This window comes from Notolepis coatsorum, assembly GCF_963971535.1.
Source record: "Notolepis coatsorum genome assembly, chromosome: 14".
NCBI lineage: Eukaryota > Metazoa > Chordata > Actinopteri > Aulopiformes > Paralepididae > Notolepis > Notolepis coatsorum.
Genome location: NC_140178.1, coordinates 74,312,899 through 74,337,124, shown reverse-complemented (window position 1 = coordinate 74,337,124; position 24,226 = coordinate 74,312,899).

Here is a 24,226-nt window from a genome sequence, read left to right as displayed (position 1 = left end):
CTTCGATTAGTCTGGTCGGCGAGCCCTTTCCCTCTCCACCACCACCACCCAGCCTGGGAGATCAATGGCACTGGGCCCCTAGGCAGGACAGGACCAGGCTGCCTGCAGGTGTTCTGCTGGCCTCTCTCCTTCCTTGCCTTTCTCACTTTCACAAATCACAAACTGTAGGGCTGGGTTTCAATCCACTGCAATTCAAATCTGATGGAGCAATTGAGCAACTGTCGAAAAACATCCAATTATGTTTTTAACACATTATCTTATTCTTTATTGTATCAGAAACTTCAGAATGTCATCTTTCAAGAGACCAGGGCCCTCATTTATCAACGTTGCATACGCACAGATATGTGCGTAACCCGTGCGTACGATCATTTCTAAGCAAAGTGTGGGACTTATCAAATTGAACTTGTGCTTGACTTTGTGCGTATATCTACGCACAGCGCGGAGCATGCGTACCTGGCGCCCGGTGGTAGAATATTGAATATTGCAACGCGTAAATAAGCTTCCGTGCATTAGTTTCAACACTGGCGTGTTCTGTATGGCCCGTAATTCACTATAGTTCATTGTAAAATAGCAACAGTAGTGTAATTATGGTCAAAACCCTATAAATAGCATTTGGAATAATAGGTCTTTCTCTCTGAATGAATGCAGCATGGTTTATATATAGCGTTATCGGAATATACGGGGTGTAATCAACTCGTTATTATTTTGCGCACAGACCGCAGAAATACGGGAACGTTTTGATTATATTCAAAAGGCTTTGCCATAACGTTAAACGAAACAAGTGGGACCCTGAAGGTGTAAGCAGAATACAAGTCATATGAACACGCACAATATAGTGTTCTTCCCCCTTCCTACTGTATAAGAAAGAATTAAAAACGCATTGCAACGAGAACAGAGGTTATTTGTTGAGTTTATGTGTATTACAAAACCCTTGCAATAAATGTGGGTGATATGGCTTGTATTCTGCTTACATAACTTTGAAACTCCACCCACCCTGTCCCACAATGTCAAAGCCTTCCAAACATAAATCAAAACGTTCCTGCACTTCTGCAATCTATGCGCAAAATAATAACGAGTTGAGTTCTAACAAAGAACGTATTACATGCTGGGTAGGCTGATAGAGTAAACTGTAAATAAAATAGCCTATAACATTATAAAGGATAATGGCTATACTGCAGGGGTTCCCAACCTTTATTCCCCAGAGCTCCACGATTCCTGGGAGACATAGGCCTATAGGGATATGATATGATATATTATATATGCGCAAGTTACTGTTGCATAATGTAGGCTATGGCTGCTATTATATGTAATTCATATAGGCTACCTAATACCGACAACAAAATAGATTGTATGCCTCTAGTACAAATCATATTATACCCGGTAGCCAATCGAACAAAACAAATAAAGGCATTCATATTCCAGCATGGTTATAATGACACACCAACGCCAAACAGTGGTTAACGAACGGTCTTTATTAGTATTTTGAGCTGTCCAGGCAGAATTGCAGCAATGGTCTTAGGGAGTCGTTGATATCCAGTGATGGGAATAACGGCGCTATAAGTAATGGCGTTACTAACGGCATTCGTTTTTTCAGGATTACTCTTCCAATCTTAATAACGCCGTTAGCGTTATTGCAAAAAGATGCGGTGCGTTACTATGAATGAACCTGTTTCTTTCATCAGACAGATCTCTGCGCCGAGAGGCAATAATATGTTCTTCCTTGTTTAGTGGGCAGTGCGCGAGTCAAGCATACATGCTGACGATTGGCTGAGGTTGAATAAAATGTCATGGTAAGCCAATCAGAGTTGGAGGTGGGCGGGTGTCTAAAGCATCCAGAGTCTGACACACAGCGCGACAAGACAAGCGATCACTGATCAGTCAGCATGAGACCGCGGTCCATGTAGTGTACGTTTTGAGCCCAAATAATCCAAAACGAATCCAACGAACAACACAAGCGACTCAGTCAACATGAGACCGCGGGTCCATGAGCGTTTTGTGTTCACTCTTTGCAGCGCAGGGCACTGAGTGGCTCTACTGCAGTGCCGACAGCCTTATCAACAGTGCTGCACTTCCTGGTTTAATAGCACAGGCTTCAGGTGCTCGCTCAGAGATATATATATCTCTGTATGTCATGCATGTCTTAAATGTCATGATTAGATTAGTTTAGATGATTCGATTAGATTCTTATATCTGTATGTTGTGTATGTCATTGATTGATTGATTGAAAAGTTTATTAACAGATTGCAGAATGGGTACAGTACAGTACAGCTCAATACATACAATTGTTAAGGGGATGCAGACCAGAGAAAGACTTTCGTCATAAATGTCATGAATTGAAAATGGGGGACCCTGATGTAAACAAGACAAAACTCTTTCTCTGGTCTGCATCCCCTTAACAATTGTGTGTATTGAGCCGTACTGTATTGTACCCATTCTGCAATCTGTTAATTAAAATGTTCAATCAATCAGTATATATTTGTTATTTATTTTTGCTTAACAAGCATAATTTAATGTTGCCCAGTTGTGGCCTGTTGAGGGGCAATACATATCAAAAGTTCCAAAACATCTATTCAGTTTGTATTTGTATGATCCACTATATAAACATAGTAATTATAATATCTACATACATGGCATTTGATTGGAGGCTAGTCTCACTTTGTCCCACAGCAACATTAAAATAGTTTGTGTATGTTGTTTATGTAAAAAAAAATCTTGAAAGTAACGCAATAGTTACTTTCTGAAGTAACTAGTTACTTTTATAATTTGTAACTGAGTAAGTAATTTAGTTACTTTTTGGAAGTAACTTGCCCAACACTGTTGATATCTGACATCACCGTGTACAAGTCCGCCAGCCTTTTATTTATCCCATAACACGGGTTGTGTCTTCTTGGTTCGACAGCGCCTCAGTGAACAATCTCGCTTGTGGAGTTTCTCATAGTTCGCTCGGGTCAGCCCATTATTTCACATCCCATGGGGGTGTTTCATTACCATATATGGATAATCATGCACGAGCATTGACGGTAAGAACAATTGGTATTTATCAACACGGAGGAGTGTAGGACCCGTGTACGCACGTTGATAAATCCCAATATTTCTGTGCGTACACACATTCTAAATTCTGTGCTTAAGTACGAAAATAGAACACTTTCTAAGAATTGTTGATAAATGAGGGCCCAGGCTCATGCATGTGCTATAAGTATAAAGTATAGTATTTTCGTTTGCAAAAAAAGTATGCAGTCCTCAAGTTCAAGTAAAAAAATTGCCATTTTTGGGTGCGCCAGTTAACTCAATCTCCGCCAACAACGTTTATATACGTGTTTGGCCGACAATCGCTGAACGCCAACCACATATACGTTATTTGATCGTTTTTCCTTTTTTCGATATTTTTATTCATTATTCATCCGGGGACCTTGGTGTTACCATAGGGAATGAGTCTGAGATCGCCAACGTGTAATACCGGCTGCATCCAGCTAGACGGCGGTATCGAGCACCCTTTGAAACCTTGTATCTTGTCAACGGTCAAATGTCACCGGGCTCACTTTTCTTTGTCGGGTGAATGGAGCGGTTCTCCCGGTTCCATTGAAGCGCGTCAAATATCCCAGATCCATATGTTGTGGTGGGTTATGCCGTGGACCAAATGGACATTGGATGTACCAGATGGCGATCAAACAATTGGAATATTATTTTTGGAATAAGGACTATCTGACGTCAATTTTAGCTTGATCGTGCAATGCTTTTATACCGATCGGGCTGATAAGCATTTTTAGTGTTCAATACGAATGCCGTTACTGGTAATCAAATAATCAGAAACGACCCCCCCCTCTTTCATGCATTCATGATGGAACATAATACCTATGATATAGATTTGATTTGGGAATAATAGCGTGTACAGGCAAGAAACGGCAATGTTTATAGTAGAATTGACGTATAAGCCTATTACTCAGCCTTTCGGGAATTACCCCAGACCACGCTATAACTTATATTCACCACGGTATAACACGGGAACGTATGGATGGAAACATTTATTCTTTTTCACATATTGAACAATAGATAGGTGATGTCAAATGGGTCATAGTATTGTATCCATAGCTATAATATAGAATATAGTTATTTGATTTGATTTGATTTGATTTTTATTTGTCTCGAACATAGAAACATAAAACAAGTTTAAAAAACAAAAAGGTAAATAGTCAAAGACTTATTTCCATACAATAAGTGTTCGAGAAGGAACAGGGGGAAGTAAAACAACTTATCAAGCCCTGCCCCTTCCTTACAATATTTGACATTATAATTTAATAAAAATAAAAATAATATAACAAATAAAAAATAAAATAAAAGTACAGTTTTTTATATATCCAAATATCCAAATGAGAAAAAATAATAGGCAGTCACATTACTGCTCAAGCTCCTCTCTCGTATATGTGTCCATAAGTGCTTGTTTATAGCTACCTTTACATTTATTGATATTTTTGCTTAATTTTATATTCGCATCCAGACCATTCCAGAGTGATACCCCACAAACTGCAATGCACATACTTTTAAGAGTTGTAGGTTGCTTTAAAGCTAATGTCCCTCTAAAATTATAAATAGGGATGTCCCGATCGCCTTTTTTTGCTTCCGATCCGATCCCGATCATGTGATTTTAAATATCTATCGATCCGATCGTTTCCGATCCGATCTTTCACATTAGTAATCAATTTTGACGCATTTTTTTCAGAAACTGGCAGAGCGAGACAAGCCCATCTGTTGCCTATAGTCCGGGGCGCGAGCGCGGAGGCTTTTGTTATTACATTCACCCTGAGAAATGTGCTTCTGCTTCATATGAGAAATATTAAAAGTTTCAATATATGTTTGCACATTAGTATACATTCAGTGTTCGACTTACGTAATGGTCCATTCTGGTCTGAAACGCCGACGATAATCCTCAGTCACGTTATCCTCCAGGTGAAAAGTTAGTCTGAAAACTTCGCCTCCAGCCTGTCCTCCTTGCAAACATTGCAACTGGCTTGACTTTCTATTTTAAAATGCTTAGTTCCAAACCTCTGACATTAAGTCTAGCTGCTCAAGTCAGTGGATATTAACCGTGTTTCGGGAGCGACGTGTTGTACTGTTGTTGTGATGTGGAGCGTGTAGCGTGTAGCCTGTCTAAATTAAAGGGAATGTGTTTGTTGCAACGGTGAAAATTAAAGGAGAATGTGTTTGTTGTGGACAATTATTCTGCTCTGTGTGACAATAAATACATTAATGATGATATATTATATGTAATTTAAAACCAAAACTAAGGCCTCCGTATGAGTTTAAGACGTGGACATGGTCATGTTTGTTGAATAAAACTTTTCTTTTTTTGACTGCCGATTTTTATTATTATTTTTTCCCGATCCCCGATCCTCTGAAAAGCACGTGATCGACGCCGATCCCGATCACGTGATCGGATCGGGACATCCCTAATTATAAACACTCTCTCTAGCCGTGAATTTTTTTTTAATGTTGCTTGGTAATTCGTTTTTTATTGCCAGAAACATAATTTGTGCAGATTTTAATTTGATTAAGCCCATGAATTTTTATGTTTGACTCCTTACAAACAGACTATTTGTGTGATCTAAATATCTACCATGATGTACTATCCGTATGGCTCTTTTTTGCAGTGTGCATATCTTTTGTAAGTTGCTTTTATAAGTATTTCCCCAGATTTCAACACAATATGATAGACAATGAGTGTGCAATATAATGTATATAGTTTTCTGATTCAGGATATATCTAGTCTTGCCCAGTATACCAATACTTCTCGCTAACTTTGAACACAAATATTTTATATGGGGTTTCCAGCAGAGTTTGTGGTCTATTAAGACCCCTAGAAACTTGTTTGTATATACTCTCTCAATTTTTACATTATCAATTTTCAGTTGAGGATCAGTGATTATTTTACAATTTCCAAATATCATGAAGTTGTTTTTTTTTCAAATTGAGTGATAACTTATTTGTGTTGAACCAACCTTTTAATTTGTCCATTTCTATGTTTGCCACTTCTAAAAGCTGCTGAACGTCATCCCCCGAACATAAAATGTTTGTGTCATCCGCAAAGACAACACGTTTCAGTATGTCAGATACTTTACATATATCATTTATGTATAAAATGAACAATTTGGGTCCCAATACTGACCCCTGTGGAACACCACAGGTAATGTTTAAGCATTGTGACTTGTGCTGACCCATCAGAACAAATTGCTGCCTGTTACTAATATAGCTTTTCAGCCAGTCTATTTTCAGTAAAATCTCATGATCTATTGTATCAAAAGCTTTTTTTTAGGTCAATGAATATTCCTAATACATATTTCTTTCTTTCTATACCGTCCGTTATTTCCTCTACAAGCTCCATTAATGCCATGGAGGTAGATCTAGCTGTTCTAAAACCATACTGGCTCTACAAACAAGGTGACGCACTCCTATCTTTTAAAGCGTGGCAGTACTAGAACGGGGCCCGACTAATTTCCGGCGGTCAATGAGTTAAGAGGTTAAACCCTGACATACTGTAATTGGTGCATCAGCAAGGCACACAGGATCCTGAAAGACCCCAACCACCCAAACCACAAACTGTTTGAGCTTGTGCCGTCTTGTCCACATCCAAGAGAACACTGAACAGCTACTGTACTTCCACCGGGCAAACAAACTACTGACGGACAGAATCTAAATGATCACATGAGCATACACACAAAACACCTTAAGTGACATGAGGTCATCAACGACCTCCTCATCTCCGCTGACTCTGGTGCCCTCAACATCCTGATCCTACTCGATCTCAGTGCAGCCTTTGACACAGTGTGTCACTCCATCCTCCTCCAAAGGCTGCACCAATTGGGTGTTGAGGGCACAGCACTTGGCTGGTTCTCCTCCTACCTCACAGACAGACACCAATTCATCTCCCTCTCCGGCCACACCTCCTCCCCCTCCCCAGTCACACAGGGGGTTCCCCAAGGCTCAGTCCTTGGCCCCCTGCTCTTCATCTGCTACATTCTCCCCCTTGGTCACATCATCCGTAAATACCACCTCAACTTCTACTGTTACGCTGACGACACCAAAATCTACATCAGTACACATTCCCCCCACAGCCCACCCCTCAGTCACATTGAATCCTGCATCACCGAACTCCAAACGTGGATGACTCACAACTTCCTCAAACTGAACAGTGACAAGACTGAACTTCTCATCATTGGCACCAAAACCACCCTCACCAGATCCGGACCCATCACACTCACCATCAACGACTCCACCATCACCCCCTCCCCCCTAGTCCGCAACCTTGGTGTCCTCCTTGACCCCACCCTCTCATTTGACCCCCACGTCCGCTCCATCGTAAAAATATCCTACTTTCACCTCCGCAACATCGCAAAAATCCGTCACTGCCTCTCCCCCCCCGCTGCTGAATCCCTCATTCACGCCTTCATCTCCTCCCGCCTGGACTACTGCAACTCCCTCCTCACTGGTATCACCTCCCGCTCCCTCCATAAACTGCAAATGGTCCAAAATTCAGCCGCCCACCTCCTCACTAACACCCGGTCCCGCGAACACATCACTCCTGTCCTCCACTCCCTCCACTGGCTCCCGATCAAACACCGCATTAACTTTAAAACACTACTCCTCACCTTCAAAGCCCTCCACAGCCTGGCCCCCCCCCTACCTGACTGATCTCCTTCTCCCCTACCGCCCCACCCGTTCCCTCCGGTCCTCCTCCACTGCCTCCCTCACTGTCCCGACATCCAAGCTTAAAAACTTCGGAGATCGGGCCTTCTCTCGCACTGCACCCCGACTCTGGAACTCCCTCCCCCAGTCCATCAGAGACTCCCCTACACTCTCCACCTTCAAAGCTTGCCTCAAAACCCACCTGTTCTCCCTTGCCTTCAACCCCCCCCACCCCTAAACCCCCCCTCCCCTCCAACCTGATTGATGTCTGTCTCCAGTCTTTTTTTGTGCTATCAGGCTGTCTCCCCTGTTCCCCCCATGGTCTCATGTTCCTTTTGTTTTTGTTTCTTTGTTGTTTTTGTTTTTGTTTCTTTGCTTTATTTTCTTTGTTTGTACTCCTGCTCCCGACTACTGTCAGCGACTTCGGGTTATTGAGAAGCGATATATAAATTAAATTAATTATTATTATTATTATTATGAGCACACTTAACTTTTTAATGGCCATACCCGAGTATAGTCGGGTTTTGATCCTTTGATATTTTCCTACGATCCCCGTTCTATACGGTCAGCCGGAGCCGTCTATGATGAATCTACCTACGTTGGAATTGCAATGACGATCGAATATCACCAGGTGGCAGTACCTTTTGAACTCTGATAGAAAGGGAACAGGAGAGGCAATGAATGAAATGGATTATCAAGACTCGCTCTGAGGGGGAGGAGCTCCTGCAAAGCAATCACTATCAGATCTGCTCGCCTCAAAACCTATAGTGTCCCGTAAACACGTGTAATTACATATAAACGAGTAATCGCGATCACCGATGGGATCATTGGAATTAATCTTTTTGGAGTACCTCCTGGCTAAGGTAAGGACCCCCTATGTCTATTTTACCGAACCTGAAACATGTTTCTGTAACGATCACAGTGGATTACTTTACCGGACATAAACCAAGCTTTTTCTAATGATCGGAATTTCGGGGTAAGACTACCCCCCCCCCCCTTGATGATTTTGTGAAGGTACTTGTTATATACCTTTGATTTGGGAGTATTTGGGGTTTCAGGGAATCAACCAGAACGATTCGGGCTTATTGCATATAATGTGTCATATCTCGCGATCTATGGAAAAAGACTGGATTCTTTTGGAAATGGGCGATGTTCAGCATGTAATAAACAACAAACTACAGTGTGTAGAAACAAACTCTTTTTTACATGTTGGACTAGAAATAGTGTCTGTCAAATGAGCCATACTATTGTCTCCATAGCTATAATATAGAATATACAATAGCTCCGCAAAGATCGTGAACTATCATGAAAATGGTCAAGAAAAGCTGGCGCTAGTCAGTGCAGATGATGAAAAGGGCGTGGCCATGAATGAGTTAATACACACACTGCTGCTATTTACACTGTAGCACTTTTTTTTTTTTTTTTTTTACTGTTTACCTTGTATTGTATAGATTGTTGTATAATCTACTATAGTCGAGAAGCTGGGAAAAACAAGCAATGTTATTCTGAATGTTTTCATTTTCATTTCAAACCTTTATTTAAACTCGAAAGGCAACTGAGGTACAGTCACGTCGAATGTGCATACAAGAGTTAAGCAAAAAAAAGGCATATAAAATCACACAGCATATAAAATCATAACAATAAAACAAGTAAGGATAACAATCAATTAAAACATGTACAACTTGATTGACAATGGTTGGAGATCAAGGTTTTAGACTCTTCAACAAAGGGGAGAATCTCAAGCTTTAAGGACTGTTGGAGTTCATTCCATGAGCTAGGGCAGGGGTGGGCAACTTTGTATATGGTGAGAGCCACTAAATTTCCACACTCAATCTGGGGGGCCGCATTGTTTATCGGCAGTCCCGCCAGTAGTACCCCATCACTCAAATAGCCCATAATAGTCACAGATGTGATAAATAAGGCATATAAACCATTATAATTTGTTGTAACTTTGTTTTTATTCCATTTCAAACACATTTAGTAATGCTTAATTTCAACTTTATGAATTTATAAATACAGCTGAATTTGAAAGTATTGCTGTGTAACCCAAATATATACAAAAATGACAAATTATAATTAAGGCTTCTATTAAAATAAATGTATGAACTTAAAGCCCAACCTCCAGGTTAAACCCTACTGATCAATTATGGGTAGTTTACATCATTGGTATATAATTTCATTATTTATTTATTTCCATTTGACACCGGAAATGCCACTCTGAAAGAGTTAAAAAGGTCCACGCTCGAATAACATGCACGCGCGAATCAAAAAAGCTTATCAAACGCCGACGTCACAACAGGACAACAGGTGCATATTAATGAGCCGCATCTAAAAGCTTATCAGACGCTAGCACCTAGCACGGCCGTGACGTCACTTCAGGAAACGTATGCCTTATGTCCGTCCGGGTCATAGTACTAGATCAATGGTGGCTCACTCGGTGCATCACAGTTAGCCTATATCTCCGCCGTCCCTGCTACAGTCCCTGCTACCACTACACTCACTGACGTTAGCCTATAGCCCGCCGTCCCTGCGGGTGGTTCTCTCCTCTTTGTGTGCCCCCGTCCCCGCGGAGGAGCTTGTGGACTCGACAACAGCGGGCGCCGGAGCCCGCAGCGCTAGTTAGCTCATAGCTATCGTGTAACACTAGCCTTTACGGGCTCGAGCACCCTACGGCTGCCGCCGCCGTCGCGTCCATGGGCCCCCCGGCAGGGCATCCGTGGGGACAGGGTGTACAGAGAGGAGAGAACCATTTTGGGTCGGCCGCTCATGCCGGCCAGCGAGCCGGATGTCGGGATATGTTGTTAGCACAATAGCTACCAAGCTAAGCTATGTTATCTACTAACGTTATAAACACAATATGTGTACAACGACACAATGATTTACATTATTACAAATATGGTAACGTGGTTGTGGCTTTTACAAATAGTGGTTAGCTTTAGAGATGGATGGATGGCTATAATCACGGAGCAATAGTGAGGTGAAACAGATACATTTTCATTCGGCTAGTAGTAGCAAGCCTATATCTATGGTAGCAAGGCTCTCTGCCTGCCACTAGCTGTGTGACCCTCAGCGCCCCCTGGTGAGCCCCCTGGTGCCCTGCACCTGTTGTGACGATCATTTCGATTACACACGCACGTTATCAATTAAAATATGCACATGCGTGGTGATTGTGTTGGGCAGACAAAATGTTTGATAAAAACGCTAAAACTGGGTCAATTTCAATACTTTTTTTCCCCTTCTTCATGAAAGCCACTGTTGGCCTAGTCCACATTGTTTATTGAACAAAAATACAACGTGGAGGTTGACCTTTAAAGCCCACTGCTCAACAAACACAAAGCAGCATTCCTTCTGCATTTCACTACAACAGTAAATCAAAAGTGCAATAATAAATGATTTTGTTAAATGTATAAACTTGTATCCTGCTACTAAACAAAACATTCCTGAGTGCTTCATATCCATAACATGCATTTCAGTGTTATCTGAACAACACTACAAAAGTAAACAAGTATCCAAGTGCAATACTCATCAGAATAATGAATTCCTTTTTGTGCAATTCTACATGCCTCCCATTGACCCTTTATCAAACTGGCATGACATTCACCCTCCCCCACAGTGGGTCAATAATCGTTCTGTCTTTAATGAGACACTTGTGGTCTCTCCTGTTGGCGCACAATAGAAGGAATGTCAACTTCAATGTTTGTGCATGCGATCTGCATCAGATGAAATAACGTTTAATTTTTGTGTGTGCGTTCGCGTGCACGCTTGTGCACATCCGTGCGCGTACTTCTGCTCAGAAAAGTGCTGGGACGGCGTGGTACCACGTGGCATGACCACTGCACCCCTGATTATTAGTGACCCACAATAGATGGAAATTATGTTAGCGAACTTACCTGATGTATAATGCAGTGCAGCATTGGACACTCAACGCCACTCTGCCTTAGAAGCCCGGCGAATCATGTGTGTTTTCCTTTCATTGCGGGTGCTCCATCGGTAACAACAGCGGACAGTTTATCAAACCCCCCATATTGCTGCACGGCACTTTCAACAGCGTTTAATATGTCCACACTAGGGCTGACCCCTATTAGTCGAATAGTCGACTAATCGATCGAAAGGAGCCGTAGTCGACTGCCAACCTCTTAGTCGAATGCAAAAAAAAATATATATATATATATATATTTTTATATTGGCCTGAGGCCGCATGGAGCGTCGGTGAGGGCCGCCAGTTGCCCCTCCCTGAGCTAGGGGCATCATAGCAAAATACAGATTTACCCTATTCCGAGGAAACTCAAGGGACCTTTTAAGGACCAGCCAGTCACTAGAACAGGTTCCATAGGTACCAAAATTCCATTCCTATAAGGAGGTAGCTTACCAATAAGGGCCTTAATGCAATTAACAATGAAGCGAGGACCAACCAACCTTCTCATAAAGGACACAGTGATGAGTGTCGTATAAATGGTAAATGCTAAATGGTGCATTTATATAGTGCTTTTATTACAATTTGTTCCTCACATTGTATCCATTCACTCACACACCGATGGCAGAGGCAACCATGCCAACCTGCTCATCGGGAGCAATTAGGGGTTAAGTGTCTTCTTCAAGGACACTTTGACACGCTGTCCGGGAGGAGTGGGAATCGAACCTGGAACCTCCGGATTACCAGGACGATTACTCTACCTCCCGAGCCACTGTCGCCCCGCAATGTATCTATCATTAGTGATGAATCTGAGGGCAGAGTGATATACAGATTCCAGGGATTTAAGGGTTGAGGCCTATATATTACATCACCATAGTCCAGGACTGATAAGAAAACTGCTTCGACAACTCTCTTCCTACTAATCAAAGCAAAGCTGGTTCTGTTTCTGTATGGAAGCCAATTTTCTGTCAACTTGGAGGCAAGGTTGTCCACATGGAATTTAAATGTTCCTCATCAAATCTCATCGAGTCGCACACCAAGATATTTATATTCAGGGACTCTCTCAATGCTAGAACCACTTAAGGTAGATCTGTGTAAACCATCATATTCAATGTCTCTGGCTCTAGAAAACAGCATAGATTTAGTTTTACTGGCATTAAGAACCAATTTAAGCTTAATATAAGAGCTTCCTGGTGTTAGGGTAGCGTCAACTTGAGCCCAAGAGCAGAACACAGGGGAGAGGAGAATGAGGCGGTTTAGGTTGTTTAATTGTTAGGTACCAAGCAGACAGGGTAAAATTATCAAAATGTGCGACCGGTGCGAGCAGGGTCACTCCTCGTGATTCTCAGGAAACGTCCTGGCAGGTAGTGTCTCGGGAAAACAGCGTAGACCGTGCGGTAGGTGATCCTGGGCACAGGGAGACAGGGTTAGGACAAGGCAAGGATAAAGACAGAGTAAGCAAGTAGGTTACGTCCTCGTACCAAGGTAGGTGTAGCAACACTCGGACGAGGAGTGGCAGGAAGCGCAGGTCTCATCAGGGCTGGTGATGATCTACCTAGATCAGGGGGTTAAAGCAAATGCTTTTTCCTTTAGGAAAGTGACTGAGATGGAGGTCCAGGAAAAGCTTAAAAAACTTGACACCTCAAGGGCTACTGGATTAGACAACATCCCTGGTAAATTTTTGCAGGATGCTGCAGAAATCATTGCCCCATATGTAGCTCACATTACCAACCTAGCCATTGACACAGGAACATTTCCAAGCGAAATGAAATCGGCAAGAGTTATTCCTCTCCACAAAAAGGGAAACAAATTGGAACCGGGTAACTACAGACCCATTTCCATCCTGGGCGTTCTATCAAAAACCATTGAGAGGCTAGTATATGAGCAAATAGACGGGTATTTCTCCACTAATAACATCATGTACAAATACCAATCTGGTTTCAGGAGGTCCCACTCCACAGACACCTGCCTGCTGTTCCTCACAGATTACATCCGGAAAGAGGTAGATGAGGGAAAGTTCTGTGGAATGGTAATGGTTAGACCTCCAGAAGGCATTTGATTCAGTGGATCACAACATCCTGTTAATGAAGCTTAGGGCCCTAGGCTTTAATGAGGCAGCTCAGAAATTGATTGGTTCCTACCTAACAGGGAGACAACAGGTGGTAGATATAAACGGAGTACTCTCCAGTCCTCGGACAGTAGAGTGCGGGGTCCCGCAAGGGAGTGTTTTGGGTCCGCTCCTCTTTCTCCTGTATATAAATGACCTGAAACCAGCTTGCTCATGTGACCTTTTTTTATACGCGGATGACTCCGCCTTACTAGTGTCTCATAAAGACAAACAAGTGGTTGAGCAGACATTGAGTGCAGAACTAGAGAAGGTTAGCGACTGGCTAGGCCACAACAAGCTGTCCCTCCACGTGGGGAAGACTGAGTCCATTCTATTCGGGTCAAAGGTCAGGCTCAGAAAATCGCCAGGTTTTAACATTAGAATAGGAGATACTGTTCTCACAGACAAAACATCTGTGAAATATCTCGGTTGCGTCCTGGAAAACAGCTTATCAGGGGAAAGCATGGCTCACCAAGCACTTACAAAGATCAATAACAGGACTAGATACCTAGCCAGAATCTCTAATTTTTTAGATCAGTCAGCGATGAAGATTCTTGCTGGAGCACTCATACAGTGTCACTATGACTATGCGTGTGGCTCCTGGTACAACAGTGCCCCCAAAAGTCAGAAAATAAAACTACAGACATCACAAAACAAGCTAATCAGGGTAATACTAAGGTCGCTTTCACACAGGGGCTGTTTGGTCCGGACTTTCGGACCAGAATTCGATAGTCCGGTTTTTCGGGTTTGTGTGAATGCGTGTCGAACTCGGTTCGCGGACCAAACAGGCGAACTCTGGTCCGACTGAAAACGTCGGTCTCGGTTCGGCTTCATCGGACCAAACGCAAACCAAATATAGGAAGTGATTATTATTACCACTGCTCGCAGCACTCACTGCAAAACAAGCACACTGCATCTAATCTATCTATCTATCTATCTATCTATCTATCTATCTATCTATCTATCTATCTATCTATCTATCTATCTATCTATCTATCTATCTATATATCTAACTGTGCATCTTGGGAAGAAGGAAGAAAAAACGCGGCTTATTATTATTACCGAGGCGCACGGCATTGGATCAATGGATCAATGCCACGTCAATACTATTATTACCTTACCACTGCTCGCAGCATTCATTCACTGCAAAACAAGCACACTGCATCTATCTATCTATCTATCTATCTATCTATCTATCTATCTATCTATCTATCTATCTATCTATCTATCTATCTATCTATCTATCTATATATCTATCTATCTATCTATATATCTGTGCATCTTGGGAAGAAGGAAGAAAAAACGTGGCTTATTATATTATTAATAAAACAGCTACTTGTGTGGGCACTCATAAAAACACTGTGGTCTACAAGTTGTTTAGCGAGAGGATGGTGGTAATGTGCTTCAATAGAACAATGGATCAATGCCATGTCAAAACTTGCCTCCGCTGGGACTCGCAGTCCACACACTGTCAGACACACACACGCGCGCGCGCACACACAGGATCGCAGCCACACACACATTTCCACTGTCCAATAGACAAGCGCCCTTTTCGACCGCGTGACATTGTTCAGAAGATTCGGTCCGGCTCACAGATTTCTATGTGAACGCAGGCGAACCAAATGAAGAATGCAACAATGTTGCAACTTCAGCCCCAGAACTGCACCGAGTCCACCAAAACTATATGTGAAAGCGACCTAAGGCTACCTGCCCGAACCCACCTTGACCTTCACTTTGAGATCATGAGTTGGCTTAAGGTGGAAGACAGAGTAAACCAGATAGGGATGTGCGTAGTTCACAGAATAGTGCACGGGGTAGTGCCAGTGTACTTTAACAACTACTTCAACCGAATCAGAGACACCCATGCATACCAAACTAGGCGCAGCTCAACTGACTTTGTGCCAGTCAGATTCAGGAGCTGTATGGGGAAGGAGTCTTTTCTGTATTCAGCAGCTATCTATTGGAATAGTCTGCCCAGTGAACTGAAAATCGTAGACAATGCCGTTAGATTCAAGTCCAGCCTGAAGACATTGCTCAAAAGGGACTATACTTGACCTAGACACTTAGCTTAAGGCACCCTTGCATGTTGTATGAGTCTGTATGTATATAAATGTTAAATGATATATGTGATGTGTTGTGATGTCATGTTTTGTATGATGCATGTATAAGCATCACACTCCCCTACCCCCCTACAAGGACCACAATGGAAATAAGCTCTGAGCTTTTTTGTGTTTCATCCTTGGCAGTATATCCTGACTGTGCTCTTCTGTCACATGTTTATTTTTATATTGTCAAATAAAGTCATTCATTCATTCATCTGACGAGTCTCAGGTGTATAGATTGATCCTGGGGGACAGCGTGTGGAAGCAGGGACAGGAAGGTGCCCATATAAGGGCGTGGAAGCAGCAGGAGAGAGAGAGGCCCTGGCTGTGATTGTAACACCTGGAGGGTAATAAAGGAAAGTTGTAAGTTCTCAATTGCCAATTGTACAGAGTCAGCAATACAATACACAACAGTATCATCTGCATACAGATGGGCTTGACAACCATTCAGCGAAGGAAGACACAATATTATTAATATAAATAGTGAAGAGGACAGGACCTACAATTTAACCATGTGGCTAGGGCTGGGCGATTAATCGATTTTATCGATTAATTCGAATAAATGATTTAGGACAAAAAAAAACAAAAAAAACGATACATTAAAAAAAGAAATTCATGAATCACCTTTTATTTCACAAAAAGTAATGTTTGGTGAAAGTCAGATTTTTTAAAAGAAAATATTAAATGCATTGTTTGATGATCAAGAGGCACCTTTTATTTGTTTTAAGTGAAGTTTGGTGAAAAAGCAAGTTATATTATCCTATAGCTTACGCTCTATTGGAACTATCCCTTTATCCAGTCTAATATTGAATAATTTTCTCCACATGCACACACCCATCCGCCTGGCCACACCCACATCCGCTCCTCTACATAAGCGGGGTCGTGGCCACACCATCAGCTCCTTCCCTATTTTCACCACTGAAAAAGTGCCTGTATACACCACTTTAGTGCCAAAATAGTTATTGGAGAAGAGGAGCTGCGTTGACATTATATCTTTGTTTTCTCTCTCACTATTTTTCTAGGAAATACAGCGATAATGTCTTAGCCACCGGAGTGTCTAGAAGATGATGATCATTCTGACCTCCACCAGCGCTTCGCATTAGGGGCGCACGTCGCTGAGCAATCCCGCCGGCATTGTCTCCGGCTCTGCAGCTGGACACTATGCTTGGGAGGCTGACGGCCTCGGCTGATGGCCTCGGCTGACGGCCTCTCTGGGCGGGTGATGTTTTTTGTGACGCGGGCGCCAGGTGTGTCAGTTGTGGGGGGTCAACTGCACAGCTTACGAAGGTCGGCTCCAGGCTAGAATCCTTTTCGCTGCCCCTTAGCGGCGTGGAGGGGGTTCTAGTCTGATGCCCCACAATAACATTAGCTCCTCCTCAGTGAAGTCGTAGCTTTGTTTTCCTGGGACCGTGATTCTGAATCTGCGGTTCAATTCCCAGGGCCTCTGGACAAACGGATACCCTCTGCCGCCGTGCTGGCCCCGCTTTTCAAGATGAAAAACACCCGGCGAGAGGGGGGTGAGCTTGATGTTTCGTTATGAGAATATATCCGGCACAGGTCGGCTGCAGCCCACGTACAACGAAGGGCTTGCTGCCGATACCGCTGTGTCTGGTAAACACTGTTCTGAAGAGGGGCGTGTGTTGCCTTTTTCCCTTTTTTCTTCGGACAAGAAGAGGAAAAGACAGCGGCTGTCTGAAGTGTTGGCCTGTATTGCTTTTTCTCACGTTGTGCAGCTTTCAGTAGCTGCACAACCGCTTAGCTTGCCACTGCGTTAGCTGGCGGCTGCGCTCGGCTGGAAACGTTAGCTTGATGCGATCAGTTAGCCTAGAGTTAGCTGTTTAGCTTATGCTACAACCATTGGCGCTAGCCGTGAGAATAGCGGGCCCTGGCACTCTGACTACGACGTCATCTCTGGCAGAAGATGTCGTTGGGCCTGCGCCATGACCGGCTGCAGGAGGGGGGCGTCACGCCGGTGCAAGGCTCCGGCCAGTGCCTCTTCTGGCCTTGCCAGCGAGAGGCCTTCGTCAACGTGGTAGACCAACCTGTGTTACGGCCTTTCGTCCTGTGTTCGTTGGTGCAGGTAAGATGTCCATTGGATATTACCCCACTCTTCCTTCCTCCCCCTCAAGTTTCAAGTTTCAAGTTTCAAGTTTCTTTAATAGTTGTCATATAGAAGTACAGAATACTTTTATACAAAATGCTTCTTACTGTTACGCTCCAGAGACTGTGCTAGACAAAATAAGTATGAAATAACATAGTATAGCATGTAAATTAGAAATAAAAATTTGAAGTAAAAATGAGGTCACAGTGTTCAGTATCAGTATAGACATATGTACAATGTTCGATGCAGAATAGACGTAACTGAGTTACCAACCTGTTCCCCCCCACGGGGTCGGTACCGACCCCTTTTTGACATTATTATCATATATTAATATTTTTATGAGTGATGCAATAAATTTGCGTTTTTAAAATCAAACGTTTTCAAGTATTATTATCACTACTATGTCACAAATACATGTAGAATGTAAAACGTTAGGTTGGCAATAGTTTAGCAATAGGTTAAAAGTGAGTTTTTATCATTTTAAGTTTTTATTTTTCAGTCGCGTTTTTGACGCGGAAGCGGAAATGGAAATGTTGAACCATGGGAATTGTAGTTTTTTTGCGGCCATTTTGAAGATCGCCTCGCCAGCTATCTGCCAGTGTCGGAATTTCTCAAAACTACACTTCCTGTGGTCTGCTATGGACGTTCAAAGTTCGGCGTTCTGAAGGAATCATATCAATAATTGTTATGATTCGCGATAATAAGCTACAAAAGGTAACGTTTTTGACAAATATTGAAACGCAGTCAGTTTCTCCACACTATTGTAATCATGTAGGAATAATTAGATCTGAAATTAGTTACAGAATGATTACACTGTGGGAGAAATAAAAAAGTACAGTCGATTACATTAAATATCTGTATATGTTATTACGCATGCCTGGTGATACTATATCCAAATTGAACTCGGCCATTTAAAAGATACTATATGTATATATAAATGTGCGAATTGGCTATAATAAGGTAATGTATAAGTGTTACAAAGGATCAGATTAAACCGAATATATATATTTATTGATTGATATATATTGCATAGTATTTGTATATCGTTTGATATCCCTTGTATATTCCTTGTACATATACACGGAATGTCCCTTTAGCCTAGTACAGACCATAATATTTCATTCTCCTATTGGACAGCGGTCCACAGGCGCCAGAGCCATGCCTCCGGAGTCAGGTTCAAAGTCACCGTCAAGACATGTCTGGACATGCCCGGCCTTGCCCAGGGATACGCGACAGAAATGAGGTTGGCACTAGTTTGTTCGCCGTGCATATAAATATGGCGCAGGTGAATACAGAAGCACTTAGTCAGAAGTCTAAGAGTTACCCAATAAGTTGAAGCCTCACCCACGATACTCCGTGCGGTGAAGTATGGCCTGTTTGGCCCCAAATAGAGCATTGAGACCGCATGCGAATTAATAACTGAATTGTCAGAGTTTGGCGCTATACCGTCGAGTGCGACATATTTCTATTAAGTCAGTAATAGTCTATTTGTGTATAGTGTATCGTGCGGCTAAAGTTCTACAGTGACCAGCATCACCAACGCTTCCTCGTACCAGCTAGAGTGCTTATCCAGGCTGGGCTGCTTTCATGGCGCTTTCACCCGAGGAGACCTAGACGAGAACCGTGTGGACATGTACACTGGATTAATCTACCCGACGACTACATAGCCCTTTGCGGCTGGATTATATTTGTTTTGGTCCTGTGATTTATGGAGCGGAGAATCGCAGACGCCTACACGTGTGGGATTTACCCTGTGAGGAGCCAGGTCGAGTCGGCGCCTCAGAGAGCCTGAGGCCGGCTAGCTTTCTTCACTGTGGAGCTACAGTCTACGGAGAACAGCTGTATTCGTCTGTGGATCAAGAGGCTATTGCACCGTCTCCTGTACTTGGAGTCTCCTTAGTCATCGTTGACCAGACTCTCTACTACCGACAGATCCTCTACCCCTGCTGGCTTACAACCGGGGGGACCCTTCCAGTATCTCCCGCTATATATTACTAGTGTACCATAGATATAATTCCCTAAGATTCAGGTTGTATAATTACCTCCTGCGTAACCAGAGAATGGACATTCATTATTGATTTGCCTACGCATATTCCTTTGCCTTATAAGCGCATCCAAAGTATAATAGAGACGTATATTATGTACCTTTTGCTGCAATAAATACTTGATTATACCTTTGTGTGGAACCGATTTGCTGCAATAAATACTTGATTATACCTTTGTGTGGAACCGATTCAATGTGGGAAGTGTTCATCATATTTATATATCATGTACTGTATGGCCAGTAATTAAAGTACATAAAGCGGTAGTGGTTTAATGATACCATACTTATCAATACAGTCAGGGAATTGTACCCCTCAGTTACAATTGGTCCTTCGAGCCGGAGGGTAACTAGCGTAATATTAATATAGTGGTATTAATATTGACATGGCCTATGATGAACACTCCACAAAACGGTTCTGCTAAAGTAGATCGCCCACAGCGTAGACGGCAGACACCTCAGTACTTAGAGGATTACGTTGCAAATATACTACCTAGCTTTCTACAGACGGTAAACGCGGAAAAAGTAGATAGTAAAATTATGTCCGACCCTATCGACCAGGCTACCCCGCCAATAGAGGCCCTAGTGGGTTCTAACGTAACTGACCAAGCTCACGGTAGGGACCAGGAGGGACCCGACATGACTTTACCCCCCGCCAAGACCGAAGAAGTAGTCCCCGGAGAGCTCCAGGATAAAGACAGCTCTCCAGGGATAGAACTCTACCCGCTACAAGAAGAGGAGAGCACCCCGGAGATGGATCTCCAGGACTCGCCACAGGAGAACAGATCTCCAACGAGTACTGCCAGGAGCGGATCACCTCAACCAGCGTCTTCCCCCAGCGAGGCGGACAAGATGCTGGCACAGGCATTCCTCGCCAGCCTAGCAGCCTCAACAGAGCGCGATCGACTCCAAGCACAGACGCTTAGTGAGCGCGAACATTCTTCCATGGAAAGAGAACGCCTTCAGGCGCAGCAACGGAGCGACGAAGATCGTATACGTCTAGAGATTAGACGCCTTCAGACGCAAGAGAATATGGTAAGGGGCCGGGCCGAAGCCCAGCGCGCCGCCGCCGAAGCCCAGCGCGCCGCTGCCGGTGCCCAAAGAGTAGCAGAGCGCGACCTCGCTCTCACCAAGCGCGAAGCCGAGCGCGACCGATTACAAGCGCAGATAATGGAGCAGCTGATCACCAGGGCAACACCCCCTCCCTCCGCACGGGGTTCCAGGGCCTCGTCAAGACAAGGGTCAAGGGCACCCTCCCCTACCCGATCAAGCGACCCTGAGCCCGACCACCAGAGAGAGCCTATACCCCCCTCCGAACCCCTTCCCCGACCGGTCCAAGTGAGACCCAGCTACAAGGAAGAAACGGTCTACACCGCGGAGAGGCTAAATAGACGACTACAGGATTTAGAGGACCTGCCAGAGGAAGAAGAAGAGGGAGAGGAGGAGAGTCAAGCCCGACAGCAGCACAGTACTCCACAGGACCAGGAGGTCCAGTACAGCCCAGGCTCTACCCCCGCGGCTCTGCGCTACAGACCCCCGACTCAATTCACGGGTGAGCTTGACGCACGACCAGCCCCGAGGAACAGCACCTGGATACGCGGGCTTTGGTACACAGCAGGTACCAGCCCACCAAGAGGCGTAAGAGGAGACTCGCCTAGGAGGCCTCTCTTCCAACGCTCACCGATGTGCCAGCCATCCATGGCATCATACATTGGCACACCGACGTTTCCGGACTTCACCCATGAGAACAGAGCACAGTACACGGAGCTACGAATGTGCTTAGAGACAATGATGTCCGATGTAGCTGATGAACCGTACAAGTATGCTATACTACTGAAGCACCTCAAGGTGCCCCGAGCGCACAATATAGCGCTGGCCTATGCCACCTCTACTACCCCATACACAGCGGCTCTAGCAGCACTCGACCAAAGATATGGACGCATATGGGACTACGTAATACAAGAGATAAGGCATATTGACCGCCTACCCCCAGCCACAGACAATCGCTCACTAGATGACCTGTCTATCAAGGTACAATCCCTGGTAGGGATGCTGGGGGCGCAAAGAGAAAAGGGTATGCACGAACTGTACGCGAACTCTAATGTCGAGAGGATTTTAGAGAAGCTTCCGCCCGCCCGACAAGAGCGCTTCAGGCGGCAAAGAGACCACCGTGATCCTAACGGTCCCGAGCCATCCCTCCTAGACCTAGCCGACTTCCTGGCGAGAGAAGTCAACAGCCTACGGTTGGATACATTCATGCGGAGCACCCCAAGCTCCAGAGAGGGACCTAGGAGAGCAAACGATGGCCGCAGATTGGTGACCGTCATGCACCAATCAGAATCAGTACCGAGCAGCAAGAACCACAGTACCCCCTCGATGAAAGAGAAGTGGAAGATGGTGTGCCCGTACTGCGAAAAGGAACACTGGTTGTCACAATGTGACACGTTCAAGAAGATGACCGCCGACGAGGCGAGTCAATGGATAAAGTCCAACCGACGCTGTTACCGATGTGCGCGCAGTCACATGGCAGCCGATTGCCGCTTAAAGAAGAGGTGTAGTCGGTGTGACGGAGCCCACCTAGATGTCCTACACGACAGTAACAGAAGAAGGCCTGCACCCTCAAGCAGCACAAAGGCAAGTGTTATGTACATTGACCCCGCCAGCAGCGGGGGCGCCCGGGTGCTCTTAAAGGTGGTCCGCGTAACACTGAGTTACCAAGATAAGGTCATGGACACTTACGCCGTCCTTGACGACGGGTCAGAGAAGACCCTTCTCCTCGCGTCCGCTGCGGCCCAACTGGGGCTGCGGGGGAGCGAAAACCAGATGACGATTCGGACAATAAGAAGAGATCTAAAGACGATAAAGGGCGAGAATGTCTCCTTCACTATCGCAGCAAACGGGCAGCCAGAGAGACGGTATAGGATTACTAATGCTTTCACCAGCCAAGAAATAGGCCTGTCGCAGTACACCTACCCCATCGCCAAGCTGATGGATAAATATGTGCACCTGCGTCAACTACCTATACCGCTCATAGACGGTGCCACCCCGACCCTGCTGATAGGCTCCGACCATGCAGACCTCATCGTCCCGATTGACCGGGTCCACACAGGGCCCAGAGGCTGTCCTGCAGCAGTCGAGACCCGCCTAGGATGGACATTACAAGGCCCCCTCGCTAAGTCTCTTAACCGAACAGCAGCCACTAACTGCCTCCACTCCAGAGTGACAGAAGAAGACACCACCCTCCTACAGCATGTCGAGAGGCTATGGACACTAGAGACAATGCCCTTTAAGAACGAAAAGAAAGACATTCGTTCCAAGGAAGACATTTACGCTATAGCCCTCCTCGAGCAAGGGACAAAGAGAGTCAAAGTCAACGGAGTGATGAGATACGCAACTCCACTCCTGAGGCGAGAGGGTATGCCTACCTTCCACGCCCCAAAAGAAGCGACAGAGCGGTATCTATTGAACACAGAGCGGCGCCTAGCCAGAGACCCCGCTCAAGAGACGGTGTACCGCGCTGAGATTAACAAGCTAATCACAGCGGGACACATAAAGAAAATTGACATTAAAGAGGCCGATCAGACGACCGAATCATGGTACGTGCCGCACCACAAAGTCCACCACAACGGCAAGGATCGTATTGTGTTCAACTGCAGCTACCAGATCGGATCACAAAATCTGAATAAAGAGCTCTTGCCCGGCCCAACACTCGGCCCCTCTCTACTAGGCGTGTTACTACGTTTCCGCCAAGACAAGGTGGCCATCAGCGGCGACATCAAAGGGATGTTCCTGCAGGTGAGACTAGTGGAGGAGGACAAGCCCCTGCTGCGGTTCCTATGGAGAGAGAGGATCGGGGATGAGCAACCAGCCATCTATCAATGGGAAGTCCTCCCTTTCGGAACCACATGCAGCCCATGCTGTGCTACGTTTGCACTGCAAAAGCACGTCGCAGAGGACCCAGCAGCTGATGAAGAGGTCCGACAAAGTGTAGGAAATAGTTTCTACGTGGACAACTGTCTGCAAAGCGTCTCGACGCCAGAAGAAGCCGAGGCCCTTCTACTCAAGCTCCGCGCCTCCCTGATCAAAGGCGGCTTTGATCTCAGGCAGTGGGCCAGCAGCGACCCGCAAGTATTGCGCAGCCTCTCCCCCGAGGACAAGGCAGCAAGCAGCGAGACCTGGATGGCGACACCCATACCCGAACACCTTGCATCCACATGGAGAGAGTGGGAGACGGAACTCAGCTCACTCCCAGGTGTCAACATACGCCGCAGCTACTTCCCACCCA